The sequence below is a fragment of the Canis lupus genome, chromosome 19 (assembly GCF_011100685.1).
Source record: "Canis lupus familiaris isolate Mischka breed German Shepherd chromosome 19, alternate assembly UU_Cfam_GSD_1.0, whole genome shotgun sequence".
NCBI classification, from domain to species: Eukaryota; Metazoa; Chordata; class Mammalia; order Carnivora; family Canidae; genus Canis; species Canis lupus.
The window spans coordinates 21,493,468-21,507,066 of NC_049240.1; the positions used below are offsets into that span (position 1 = coordinate 21,493,468).

General features: G+C 42.0%; 1 long non-coding RNA gene across 10 annotated transcripts in view; it reads right to left on the minus strand.

Moving 5' to 3' along the window:
- LOC102156811 overlaps positions 1-13,599 on the minus strand; it is a 56,789-nt gene that overhangs the window by 25,407 nt on the left and 17,783 nt on the right. For 6 of the 10 annotated variants that reach the window (XR_005373992.1, XR_005373993.1, XR_005374000.1 and 3 more), the window contains 2 exons: positions 11,725-11,829; positions 9,818-10,169 (listed from right to left, as the gene is read on the minus strand). This is a non-coding gene — a long non-coding RNA (uncharacterized LOC102156811). Of the gene's footprint in view, positions 1-9,357; positions 9,553-9,817; positions 10,170-11,724; positions 11,830-13,599 lie in introns of those variants that run through there. The other 4 variants (XR_005373995.1, XR_005373996.1, XR_005373997.1 and 1 more) reach the window with 4 other exon arrangements.

Below are 13,599 nucleotides of genomic sequence, written 5' to 3' on the forward strand. Positions count from 1 at the left end.
AGAGATCACTATCAAGGAAATACAAATGATTTTATTTTATTTTTTTAATTTATTTATTTATGATAGTCACCGAGAGAGAGAGAGAGAGGCAGACACCGGCAGAGGGAGAAGCAGGCTCCATGCACTAGGAGCCCAATGTAGGATTCGATCCCAGGTCTCCAGGATCACACCCTGGGCCAAAGGCAGGCGCCAAACCACTGTGCCACCCAGGGATCCCCAATACAAATGATTTTAAAAGCATATTATGGGCAGCTATACGCCAATCAATTAGGTAATCTACAAGAAATGAACGCAATTCTGGAAAAACGCAAACTACCAAAACTGGACAAGGGAGAAATAGAAAACATGAACAGACCAATAACCAGGGAGGAAATTGAAGCAGTCATCAAAAACATCCTAAGACACAAAAGTCCAGGGACAGATGGATTCCCTGGGGAATTCTATCAAACTTTTAAAGAAGAAATCATACCTATTCTACTAAAGCTGTTTGGAAAGATAGAAAGAGATGGATACTTCCAAACTGATTCTCTGATGCCAGCAACACCTTAATTCCAAAACCAGACAAAGACCCCACCAAAAAGGATTATTACAGACCAATATTCCTGATGAACATGGATGCAAAAATTCTCAACAAGATACTAGCGTATAGCATTGATCAATGCATTAAGAAGATTATTCACCATGACAGAGTGGGATTTATCCTCTGGTTGAAAGGCTGGCTCAACAGCAGTGCAATTACTGGGTCATAAGGCAGGTCTATTTTTAACTCTTTGAGGAACCTCCACACAGTTTTCCAGAGTGGCTGCACCAGTTTATATTTCCAATAGCAGTGTAAGAGGGTTCCCTTTTCTCCACATCCTCTCCAACATTTGTAGTTTCCTGCCTGGTTAATTTTCCCCATTCTAACTCGTGTGAGGTGGTATCTCATTGTGGTTTTGATTTGTATTTCCCTGATGGCAAGTGATGCAGAGCATTTTCTCATGTGCGTGTTGGCCATGTCTATGTCTTCCACTGTGAGATTTCTGTTCATGTCTTTTACCCATTTCATGATTGGATTGTTTCTTTGGTGTTGAATTTAATAAGTTCTTTATAGATCTTGGTGACTAGCCCATTATCTGATACATCATTTGCAAATATATTCTTCCATTCTGTAGGTTGTCTTTTAGTTTTGCACTGAGAAATCTAATATAGTCAGATTAAATGGTAGCTGTTGAGAAGCTAACATCTGGATATATTAGTTCATCTTAAATATTAGCAAATAAAACTACTATTATGATTTAATAAATAGACCTTAATACTGATATTAGAGTTAGGCTGATGTCACAATGCAACATATTATATAAAATTTTCCCTATCATCCTATCCTTTGGCACACAATTTCCACAAATATTCACACCTACATCAATTTGAAATATTCATCACAAAGAACGAACTGGTGTAGACATATTATTGTCATTGTCGTCGAACACTGCTATTAAGGACGGTTCTGTGTTATGCATTAGTGTGTATTTTGGTGTATGCATAATATTATGTATCCCAGGACCCTGGATCATGACCCGAGCCAAATGGAGAAGCTCAACCAAAGGAACCACTATGGTGCCCATGTTATTACTGTTTTTACATTTGGGTCAAGATGACCCCTAGTTTACATTAACTTATGTGTACCACACATGTTTGACAGTTAAGTTTATTGAAACTGCACTCACACCAAGCATAGATACCATGTGTCTATGTACACATGTATGTGCATTATTGCCATTCCACTCATCATATACCTTATGCTGTACCTTTCACGCTGTGACTCTCAATGAATATGTGGAAGCCTGTCCCCTCCACCCCTTTTCAGAACTAGGGCTATTTGTAAATGATATGCATTCAGTATTTAAATCTTTCCCATACTGGATGATTTTTATAACAACAGATTCCTGGATAAATACAATAGAGTAAAAGACTCAAAGAAACAGAAGATAAAAATTGACTTACATTGTAAAGGATTGAAATCAAATTCAAAGATGGTTGAAATCAAGTGCAAAACCGACCAAAAGAGATGAAAGCATATGTGGATCTACAGAAGTAGAAATAGGTTTGGAAGACATAAGACGTTAGAAACATTCAGTTGGGATTCACAACAATGTCTATGAGTGAAGGGAACCGATTTTTGGATTCGATGTACACACCAGTTCTATTTTACATTGATTATTTCATGTTGCTTAAGTTGCCATTTCCTTTTATAAAGTTTTTGTTTATTTGAGATGAGAGAGAGAGAGACAGAGTGAAAGCAAGAGAGAGTATATGCTAGGTGAGGTAGAGAAAAGATAGAAGCACAAACCCACTGAGCAGGGTGCCCAAAGAGGAGAGGGATCACAGGCCCATGGACCTTGGCCTGAGCTGAAGGTTTTTCCTCATCCACCAATGACGATGGCTAAGCAGTGTTTCCATTATGCTTATTACACAGTCATTACCATTCAGTCTTCTCCTGGATCCATATAAAGAGTGATCTCACAAATATCTGAGCACCACCAACAATGCACTGATAGTTATACTTTGCCCTTCTAGATGTTACAAAGTCTGTGGTTCTGGATATTTTCATCAAATCTAAGTGAATGATTCTCCACCCACTTGTATTATAAGCCTGCCCCATTTGCCAGAATAAGAAAGGCTCCTCTCTTAGTTCTTCTCTTTATGAAGTGAATAAACATATGATAAGGAACAATATAGTTTTCAGAGTAAGTACCAATTTGGTGCGTTGTTGGAAGGGGAGCATGTTAACTGTGCAGTAAGGGACATTTGCTCAGGAGCACTTTCTCACCCCCTTGAATTCTGTATTTGGAATTGCTGCTTCAGTCACCTTGAGACATCTATCCCCCAGGAAAAGCTCATGCTTTCTCCATGGGTGCAATCTGTTTTCCTTTGGGGGCCTTTGGCACTACTACTGTTGCTCATTTCATGTCAATACTTTCCAGAGGAACCAATGACAAAGTACTCACATGAACTGACAGCCATTTATCCGACTTTTGTAACTGTAGGTCATGTCCAAAATCATCCAAACTGATATGTATTCTGGAATCAGTCTGTTGCTTGGGAAAATCTGTAAATATTAGGGCAGATGATGCATCCTTGCTACACTGAGTCTGGACAGACACCCAGATTCCATCTTGCTGAAGCTTCAGAGTGTGTGAGATAAGCAGCTTTCCCACTTGAGAAAATAGGTCCATGGTCCTACACTCCTAGGAAACCAATGTATTCTCTTTCAGTGGAGTGTGTATGAGTGCAAAGGTTTGGGGAAGGTGACTTGTTGACTCTATGTCGTGTGTAAGAGTGTGATTGTGAGTGTGTATGTGTGTGTGAGAAAGAGAGAGAGAGACAAGGAGATTGAGGCATAGAGAGAAAATAAAGAGACACAGAGAAATACAGGAAAGGGAGAATGAAAGAGACAGAGGTACTGACAAATCACGATAGCCTCAGTAAACACTCTCAAAACAAAACAAAACAAAACAAAACAAAACAAAACAAAACAAAACAAAACACCTCATTAACAGCACATTTCAGAGTCCTGAGACCATGGGTGGCCCAACAGTACAGATCAACCCATGCTTTATAACCAAATGCCTCCATATTCTCTGGCCCTCCATGATAATGTGCAAAAGTCCCAATATTTGTCCCTAATTTTCTTCAAGATCTAATTTATTATTTGAGAGAAAGAGAGCAGGAGAGGTTGATAAGGGCAGAAGGAGAGAGAAAAACACACCCTTTGCTGAGCAGGGAACCCAACACTAGGCTTGATTCCAGGTCACAGAAAGCCTGACCTTCGCTGACGGCAGACTCTTAAATGCCTGAACAACTCAGGCACCCGTGCCTGAGTTATTCTTCAGTGGCATGAAAATGTACTGAGGGGTACTCTGTGTCTTTCTAGATGCACCCTCTGATCCTTTGGTCATTACACTCTCTCAGATGATCAGAGTGGAAGTGAAAATTAATGTTTTCAAGGAGACCTTGAATATCTTTTTTTCAAATGATTTTTAAACTTTATTTATTCATGAGAGGGGGGGCATTGAGAGAGAGGCAGGGAGAGAAGCAGGCTCCATGCTGGGAGCCCAATGCAGGACTCAATCCAGGGAATCCAGGATCATGCCCTGGACCAAAGGCAGGAGCCAAACCACTGAGCCACCCAGGGATCCCGGACTTTGAATATCCTTAACCAAGGAATAAATGTTGCTTTCTTGGTTGCTTTTCACACCAATTCCGATGAAAATCAGATAGTGTTCATTTGAGGTGAAATAAAAAATCTTCCTCCTGGGAAGTGTGCTGAGTGGTTGCCTCTAGCCAAGCATTACATTTTTTGAGAGGATTTTTATGGTTGGCCATACCAAAGCTGGAAATAAACAGCATGACAGGGCACTTTCCTTCAAAAACAGTTTCTCCTGCTTGCTTCAATATGTTGTAGTTACCATCCCTACTGGGCTGGAGAGACACATCCTTCAGGAAAAGCAACTTCCTCCAGTCATACTCTGATGCTTTTGGGCACCAGAATCTCAAAAATTATGTTCCATCTGGCTTCCTCAAATCATTGAGAGCTTTAAAATGAATGCAGACAGACAATATAATGGGAGCTGAGCCAAATGTTTTCTTTTCTGTACCTGCAAGTGACGTAAGAAACTAGTGATAGCAGTACATATTCTGGAACCAGGCTGTTCCTGTTTATAATCAGGAGCAACAACCTGAATCTGAGTTCTCACTGGAATTAGGATCAGAGCCGTAGAAGAAAAATTAAGTAGGAAAAGTCACAGAGAGTGACAAAATAAGAGATTCCTGCCATGGGAAACAAACAGAGGGTAGTGAAGAGGAGTTTGGTGGTAGAATAGGGTGTCTATTTGAAAGGCACTGAGAGTGGCACTTGATGGGATGTGAACTGGGTTTTATACTATATGTTGGCAAATCAAACAATTAAAAAAATACAGAAATTAACCACCAGAAAACAGGTCTTCCAGGTGAAGACACATGGTTATGCTTTTACAAGTAAACACATAGAATTCAGGTAAGGAGTTTGTATCCATGGACATAGGAGGAAGTGGACAGACATAGACTCTAGTGCTCAGTGAGTTCAGCCAAGGGATGGAGGCTGATTCCAGAGGTAAGGTGCTCTGTGCAGCTCCATTTTATGGTCCACAGGACATCAATTTGAGGTTTTCCCTGATGATCTTAGGTTCCTCAGTCCCAAACTGTATCTGTGTATTCATAATAAAGGTGACAGGAGGACTAACCCCTGGTGGTCACTGCAAAGTCATCAGCAAAGCCTCTCTCATTCCTTTTCCCCAAAGTATTTAGCCCTGAGAAGCCCATGTTCTAAAACCCCTGGGTAGAGATCAAGCCCCAGGTTGGAAAGGATCCTGATCAGCTTGTCTGGAGTCTTGGTCTCCAAACTCAACTAGGTACACACCCAGGCTCTAGCTTGCATCAGAAAGGAAAGAGTGAGCTCCTGAAGAGTGTGAGGTGTCCCCCCTCTGCCTCATTCATCTGACTATGAAGCAGCACATGTGCCTGGGGCCCTAGTCCTCTCCTCTACAAGAGGCCTCTGCTGGGATTCCTGTAGGACATGAATGTGGACCTTCCTGTCTGAGTACTGCCAGGATATCATGTAGTGCCTGCCTCATGGATAGGAGCCCAGAGACCAACGGAAATGAACAGTCATGTCAGGCCAGCAAATTCCACTGCAAGAACCCCAGGGCACGAAGGTCACAGCTTCCTCCTTTATAGATCCTAGACCTGAGCTATCCAAGGAGGAAGCTAATACCCAGACGTGCCTGCATATGTTGAAATTACATAGAGTCAGTGAAGCTCCATTCTTTTTTTTAAGATTTTATTTATTTATTATTATTTATTCATGACAGACATAGAGAGGCAGAGACACAGGCAGAGGGAGAAGCAGGCTCCATGCAGGTAGCCCAACATGGGACTCGATCCTGGGTCACCATGATCACACCCTGGGCCGAAGGTGGTGCCAAACCGCTGAGCCACCAGGGATTCCCTCCATTCTTTATCATACAACCGCACGTCTGGTGTCCAGTACAGTATTTTTAAAAAACAGATTTTTTTCATTTTCACGAATGGCTCTCCTGGGCAGCTGTTCTCTGTCTGACACAGTGACTCTTGTGGACTCCCTCTAACCTGGTGTTTGGCCATCACCTATCATGGGCGGATCTCAGGTGAATCCATGTCAAAATGAGACCTATGGTGATCTTGTGGAAATGAGGAAATGCCATGTGAGGGGGGTCTTTTCTCTCAAGAAAACTTTGCAACTGTGGCCAAAGTCTTGTTGAAGGGCTCTAACTCCCAAAGCCCACAGAAGTCTGAAGATCTCAAGAAGGAACAGGTGTTGAGATGGCTTCCTGAAGAGGCCTTAGCTGGAGTAGCAGGAATATGGGCCTCCACTCTCTAATCACATGGAGAATACTGAGGATGCAATTACTAAAGATGAAGAATCCTTTGGTAGGGTACTAGAGTGAGGCATGAATCAAAGGGTAGGGTCCCTGGGAGCAGTGGGATTATACCTGTTATTTGTAGAATGAGGGTGGGCAGGGTGATATCAAGATGAAGCATTGGAATACAATTGTTTCTCCCTTTTTTCTTTTATTTAATAATAAATTTATATTTTATTGGTGTTCAACTTGCCAACATACAGAATAACACTCAGTGCTCATCCCATCAAGTGCCCCCCTAAGTACCTGTCACCCATTCACCCCTACCCACCTCCTATCCCCTTCCACCACCCCTAGTTCATTTCCCAGATTTACGAGCCTTCATGTTCTGTCTCCCTTCTGATATTTCCTACCCATTTCTACTCCCTTCCCCTCTATTCCCTTTCACTATTATTTATCTTCCCCAAATGAATGAGACCATATAATGTATGTCCTTCTCCAATTGACTTATTTCACTCAGCATAATTCCCCTCCAGTTCCATCATGTTGAATCAAATGGTGGTTATCTGTCGTTTCTAATGCCTCAGTAATATTCCATTGTATACATAAACCACATCTTCTTTATCCATTTTCTTTCAATGGACACCAAGTCTCCTTCCACAGTTTGGATATTGTGGACATTGCTGCTATAAACATCGGGGTGAAGTTGTCCCGGCATTTCATTGCATCTGTATCTTTGAGGTAAATCCCCAGCAGTGCAATTTCTGGGTCATAAGGCACCATACTACCCTGAACACACCGGATCTCATCTGATCTCGGAAGCTAAGCAGGGTCGGGCCTGTTGGGTACTTGGATGGGAGTCCCTTTTTTTCTTTTATTAAAATAAATTATGAGAGACAGACAGAGAGAGGGAAAGAGATAGAGAAGAGCAGAGGGATAGAGAGAGGGATATTCACAACCCACACTGAACAGGGAGCCTGACATAGGCCTACACTTAGGATCTTGGGATAAATGATTCAAGCTGCAGACAGACAGTCAAAAGGTGTTCTTCTTTTGTCTATTCTATCATTAATAGTAGGTTTATTTGGATTAAATAGTAATAAACATTCAGACCTGGGATTCTGTTATGCAGTTGGTCATATTCTTTTTTATTTTTATTTAATTATCATTCCTGAAGACCAGTTCCTGCTCCCTTTGCCACTGGGAAACACGAACATCCTTCCTTATATTTGGATAGTATCTCTTGGTAATAGAGCAGGAGAGGTTTTGTTTCAGGTTATGACCTTTGGTCATGGATGGAGCCAATCTCATGAAATATAGGTCTGACACACATCAGAACTTGCACAAATATTGCATCTGTTGGAGTCAGGTGCTGGCACAGCCAGGGACTCACTCTGCACCTATATATTACACAGCACTAGTGCTGGGCTACCCTTGTTCTGCCCAGGCATGTAAGGGAGCTCTAAGGATGGGCATCACAGAAATGGATCCTCACAACACATGCCTCTTCTTCCAGCAGAAGTGAGGTGGGAGGGACAGCCCGAAGCACAGTTCCCTCCTCCTCTTCTTGCATAATCTTTAGTGATGGGAAAAGAATAAAACCTGTACTTCCCTTCCTGTGAGAGAGGCTTGAGTTCAGCCATCCTAGGCCTTGGCTGGGTGCAGGGAATCTAGAGGAACAGTGTGAAATCTGCTGGGCTGGTGACACACACTTGTGCTAAAGGTCCTCTAGAGCTATTCTCATGGTCTAACCAGGCCCAGGACACAGGCTTTAAGCAGGGTGGCCAGCGTTTCTGTTCCTGTCTGTTGACACTACTATAACTACAGAGTACAGGGCCTGCTCCCCATACCAGGGTCTGGGCCCAGCCTCAGATTTTCCCTCATGCCTGCCTGGAGTCAATGGCCTAGCCATTCTTGGGACCAGGGCAAATTCTGGCTTGAGGTGATAATGATGATGCCTCACCAGCTTTATCAAACCTATCACCCCAGATTTAGACTAAAGGAAACTGGGCAAGATTCCTTACCTCTGGCATCACATTCATCTTGTCTATGGGCTATGATATGTATGGGCTGTTCTAGAGATTCAGAGTGTCCCAGATTTAGGAGTCTCTCATGGTTTGTGTCACTCTCTAATTTTTCCCACTCAATCCCACTCCTTTCCCTCATAATCCAATTCACTATTTCTTATATTCCAGGAGAAGGGCATTTGATGGGAGGAGCACTGGTTGGTACACTATATGTTGGCATATTGAATTTACATAACACTAAATAAATAAACATTTAAAAAATAAAGGTTAAGTTTGTGTCAAAACCTAAGAGAACCCCAAGCACAAAGCACTCATGATAACTCAGGGGGATGTCGCCCCCATGGCCACACACAGCCCCAGCTCCTAAGCCCACAGGCCCCTTGCAACTAATCCAGTGCTGCTTGGATTGGCTCCTTGACTAACTGATTAAGGAGGGTCATGTAATAAGCAGATCATTCCCCAAGCATTCCCATGCCACAAAATATAATGGTTGAGCAATTTTGAGCAATTAATGTTTGTGAAATAGAAGAGAGTGAAGCAGGAGTGAGCAGAAAGAGGGAGGAAAATGTGGGAAGAGAAAGGCATAGGCAATTTTGTGGCTTCTTTTTTCAAAAGATTTTATTTTTATATTAATGAGAGACACAAAAAGAGAGAGAGAGAGAGAGAGGCAGAGAGACAGGCAGAGGGAGAAGCAGGCTCCATGCAGGGAGGTTGATGTGGGATTAGACTTGGGTCTCCAGAATCAGGCCCTAGGATGAAGGCGACACTAAAGCGCTGAGCCACCCTGGATGCCCATGGTAGCTTCTTTGGTTTTTTTTATTTTATTTTTTTTATTTTTATTTATTTATGATAGTCGCACAGAGAGAGAGAGAGAGAGGCAGAGACATAGGCAGAGGGAGAAGCAGGCTCCATGCACCGGGAGCCCGACGTGGGATTTGATCCCAGGTCTCCAGGATTGCGCCCTGGGCCAAAGGCAGGCGCTAAACCGCTGAGCCACCCAGGGATCCCCCATGGTAGCTTCTTTGAAGGATGGAATGACAAGCCTTCTTTCCCGGTTGAGGATATGGAATCTGAGACCAGAGAAGGCACAGAGACACTGGAGGCCATTCCTCCCATAAAGTTGAAAGGATCGCGAATCCAGAGTTGTATAGGTGAGGAGAGTAGAGCAGAAGCAAAATTTAGTTTGGGGAGAGGATATCGATCCTAGGAGCTGTGACTAACATCATCTTCTCCCCTTTACTGTCCCCTCTTTTGTTCCCAGGCCACCCACACCCCATTCCTATGCTGTTGTGCAAGGAAGATGGTGACTGCAAAAACTCAGATCCATAAATCAACATCATATGTAATGTATTTCCTCTTATTCCTTTTACACTATTTTGTTATTTAAGTAGTTATTTATTATATTTTGATAGAGAGAGAGACTCTTTGGGTGGAGGGGCAGAAGGTGAGAGATAATGCAACGAAGATTGCCTGCAAATCCTGTTATTGAGTTCAAACCAGCACCCTGAGTTCAGGACCTGTGTCAAAGTCTTGAATAAGACATCTAACCTACTGAGTCACCAGGCACCACTGACCTCTCCCTTCATGATATGCTCCTTGGTAGTATCTTCATCTTGCACATTTGCTCTCATCCAGCACTTGAAAACTTTGGATCTTTAAATGTATAATCTCTTTTCATCCATGCTCAACAACTTCCCCAGCCTTCTCCAGGTAGGTGGTCCCAAGTCTACTAGGAAATTTGAAAGTATAAATCATAGCCAGATAGTTCATTCAGAGAGATTTATGACCCACAGCCAAGCAAGGAACCAGGCCATTATCTTACAGTCAGTCAAGAGAGAAGGAATTGTCTATAAAAGTTAGAGGATATGACTTTTGGTGACTGTATCCAGCACCTGTGCATGGTTTACACCAGAACCTTCAGTCCAACTGGTTCAAGCTTCTAGAATAACTCTTAGATCATTCTTGTAATAGGCTCAGGATTTTACATCATAACCACTGCTCACTTAGAACCCTGTATAACTGAGAGCTTTCCTAACACTTGTCCAAATTTCCTACCTAGGACCCACCAATCAGAAAGAATCACCATTTACCATCACATAGGGTGCCTCACTTCTGGACAGCTCACTATAGCCTCTCCATACAATAGCTTCTCATCAAGGCATAACTTAAGCCTTCCTTTTACCCCCTTGAGTGAGTGTGCAACCATCCTTCTGATGCTGGGGCTCTGCTCAACACAAATAATACTGAATGACTCCCTGCTATAACAAGAACCGAGTCAATATTCTTTATTTTCATTTGGTTGGCCATTGTTCATTGTACAGGCAATCACAAGGGATCCATAAGATTTCTTCAGAGCCTCCTGTTGCTTTGAGCAAGGGTAGTGCTCAAAGAGCCTCCCTGTGCCTTGCTCCTTGAAGCTATTGAGTCCATGATGATATGAAGAGGGGGCCCTGGATTGGAAATTTGTTCTCTGAGGCAGTTCCTAGGCAGATTGTAATGAGTCTGGCATCTGGGACTTGTTTTTGTTCCCATTTCTTTGGACTCTTTAGTGGAATCAGACTATGCCTATAGGTCTCCTCATGCTGTGTTGTTTGGTTACCACTTTGTGCTTTGCTGTGTAAAACTGGTTTCTGTCATAAGAAGTAAAATCTGAGCATAAAGGCAGGAATCATGCCCTGTGAGTCTTCTCTGAGCCAGCCTCACAGAGCAATGAGTGTGAGGATCTCACAGGACTGGCATCCACCCTGAAGAAGAACTTTGCTGAGGATCAGGAATCCTATTAGTTGAGGTTCTCTGACTATTTAAGTTTTGTGTACTGAGAGTATTCATTCTGAGGTTGGGACTGCTGGGGTGGACAGATCATTGGCGATTTGTTCTGTGGTGTCCAGTTGTCATTTTGCATACTCATGGCCTGAGGTACACAAATGTGATATTTCCATCAAATGTCAACAGGTATATTAAGATCATCTAAACCTGAACCCTCTTCTCTACCTGAAAAAGTGTATGTTCCTCCAATGTCTGCTTCTCACATCTTAATTTTTGATCCTCACCACATCACCAATGATGTTTTGGGTTTTCAAGGCCAACTATAGATCACTGGAACTCAATGGAATCTCTCTAGAGAAATCTCTTAGAAAAGAATAAGATGAATGGGCAAGATGGTTGGTTAATACACTGAGGCCTCACAAACGATTTCAGCATCAAAAGTTGTTTCATTAACCATTTGTGGCCAAAGCTAAAGAACAATTTGATAAGGCAAGGCAACAATAAACTAGACCCACCTCTTTAGTAAATGCTCCCTCTTCCCTTCCTCAGCTGTTATTCTATCTCCACTTCTGTTCTTGTTGCCCTGGTCACTCTCCCTCCTGCATCTCCAAAATGCGGGGCTACAAAAAGAAGACACAAATGGGCAGTGGCATGAGCATAGATAATATTGAACACTAGCTTGAATTCATCAACACGTGTCAAGAAAACCAACCAATTCTCTAGGCTTTCATACTTAGAGGAAGTCAGAACAGTATCTTGGGGAAGCAACCTAGGGAGCTAACAATAATTGGGTTCACAATATAATAAATAATGGCATACATGATCCCTTTTGCCAAAAAATCCCTTCTCAAATCACCCAGAAACTATGACTGGCTTGGTGATAGCAGGCAGCCTTTCCTCAAGGGAAGCCATTTCTGACTTTTGGCAGCATTTTCTGAGGCAAACTATTAGACTGTAGTGGGTGAAATGTGGACAGAATTACTCCAAATCTGTCTATATAGCCCTCCACCTCTTCAGATTCCTCCAGGGAAGGGCTTGGAACGAAGCTGCAACTGTGCCTGCACAGCAGCCCTCTGGGTAAGGGAGAGGATTCTTTCTCAGAATCCTTTAATCAAATGGGTTTGGGAACAACTGGAGGCAGGAGGGAACTATCAGTGGAGAAATATCACTTTCATTCTGAAGGAACTGATGAAGCAAGGGTCCTAGGATCAGAGTAGTTTCCAGTTCAGAGTCCCACATGTGGAGGATCAGGAACAAGGCTTAAATGTATTACTACTGTTACTAAACATAAGGAATAAATTTAGAGGTTCCCCACACACATAGAAATGTGGACAAGGTGCATTGGATTGTGTTTAAATGGCCTTGTCCCAGAGACTGAATCCCCATCTGCTGACACATAGTTGTTAAAACTTCAGCAATTTTGCCCCCATACCTTCTTTTACACCAACTGCTTGTTCCTGCAAGAACTCCATGCTGTGGAACTTAGAACTTTTAATGTACCCTATGTATGCAGGTTCAAGTTCTATCAATTTTTATTCATCTTTTGTTTTCCTATTCCTCTTGTGATAGTACAATATCTCCTGATCTGTTTTCATGTCCACTGTCGACTTTGTTTCTTCATCATATTTCTGTGCCTAATCCGGTGAATTTTCAACCTGGATAGTGCGTGTCAAGTTTTAAAATTTGCATTTGGTCTTCTGACAGGAAGATGACCAGAGCTCTTTCTACAGTAATGAGTTTCCCATGTTTACAACCAAAATGCTAAGGCAACAAATGATTGGGTCTCTGGGGAAACAAACCTGGACCATGATATTTCATGCTTGGGGAAAAACCAAAATTCAACCCGTAAATGAGACAATTGAGAGTAACTAGGATATTCATTCCTTAAGTTGATTCAAGAAAAGGTATTCCAGGAACATCAAGTTAGTTTATTCAGGTATATGTCTGGTATCCGGATTAATCTCCGGTCATGATCTCAGGTCATCAGATTATCCTAGTTTGGGCTATATGCTGCAGGTGAAGCCTTCTTAATATTCTATTTCCCTTTTCCTCTACTTCTCTCCTCCTTACACTTTCTCTTTTGCTTTCTTTAAAAGAAGAATATGAATAAAAATAAGAATAAAAATAAATAATAATAATCATAATAATAATGAAGAAGAAGAAAGAAGAATCATTTTTCTTCTACCTTAATGAAGACGAAAATGAAAGCCATATTATTTATGTTTCATATGTGAAATTTGTAATTTAAATGGCCAGTCATTAGTTTATAGCCAAAAGGGTAAAACTGCTTTTACCACTCAAAATTGGTCAGATTAAAAGACAGGTGTTGTGAAGATAATATTTGTACACTAGTCTGTGTAGATATTAACAACAGAAAATCTCTGATTATG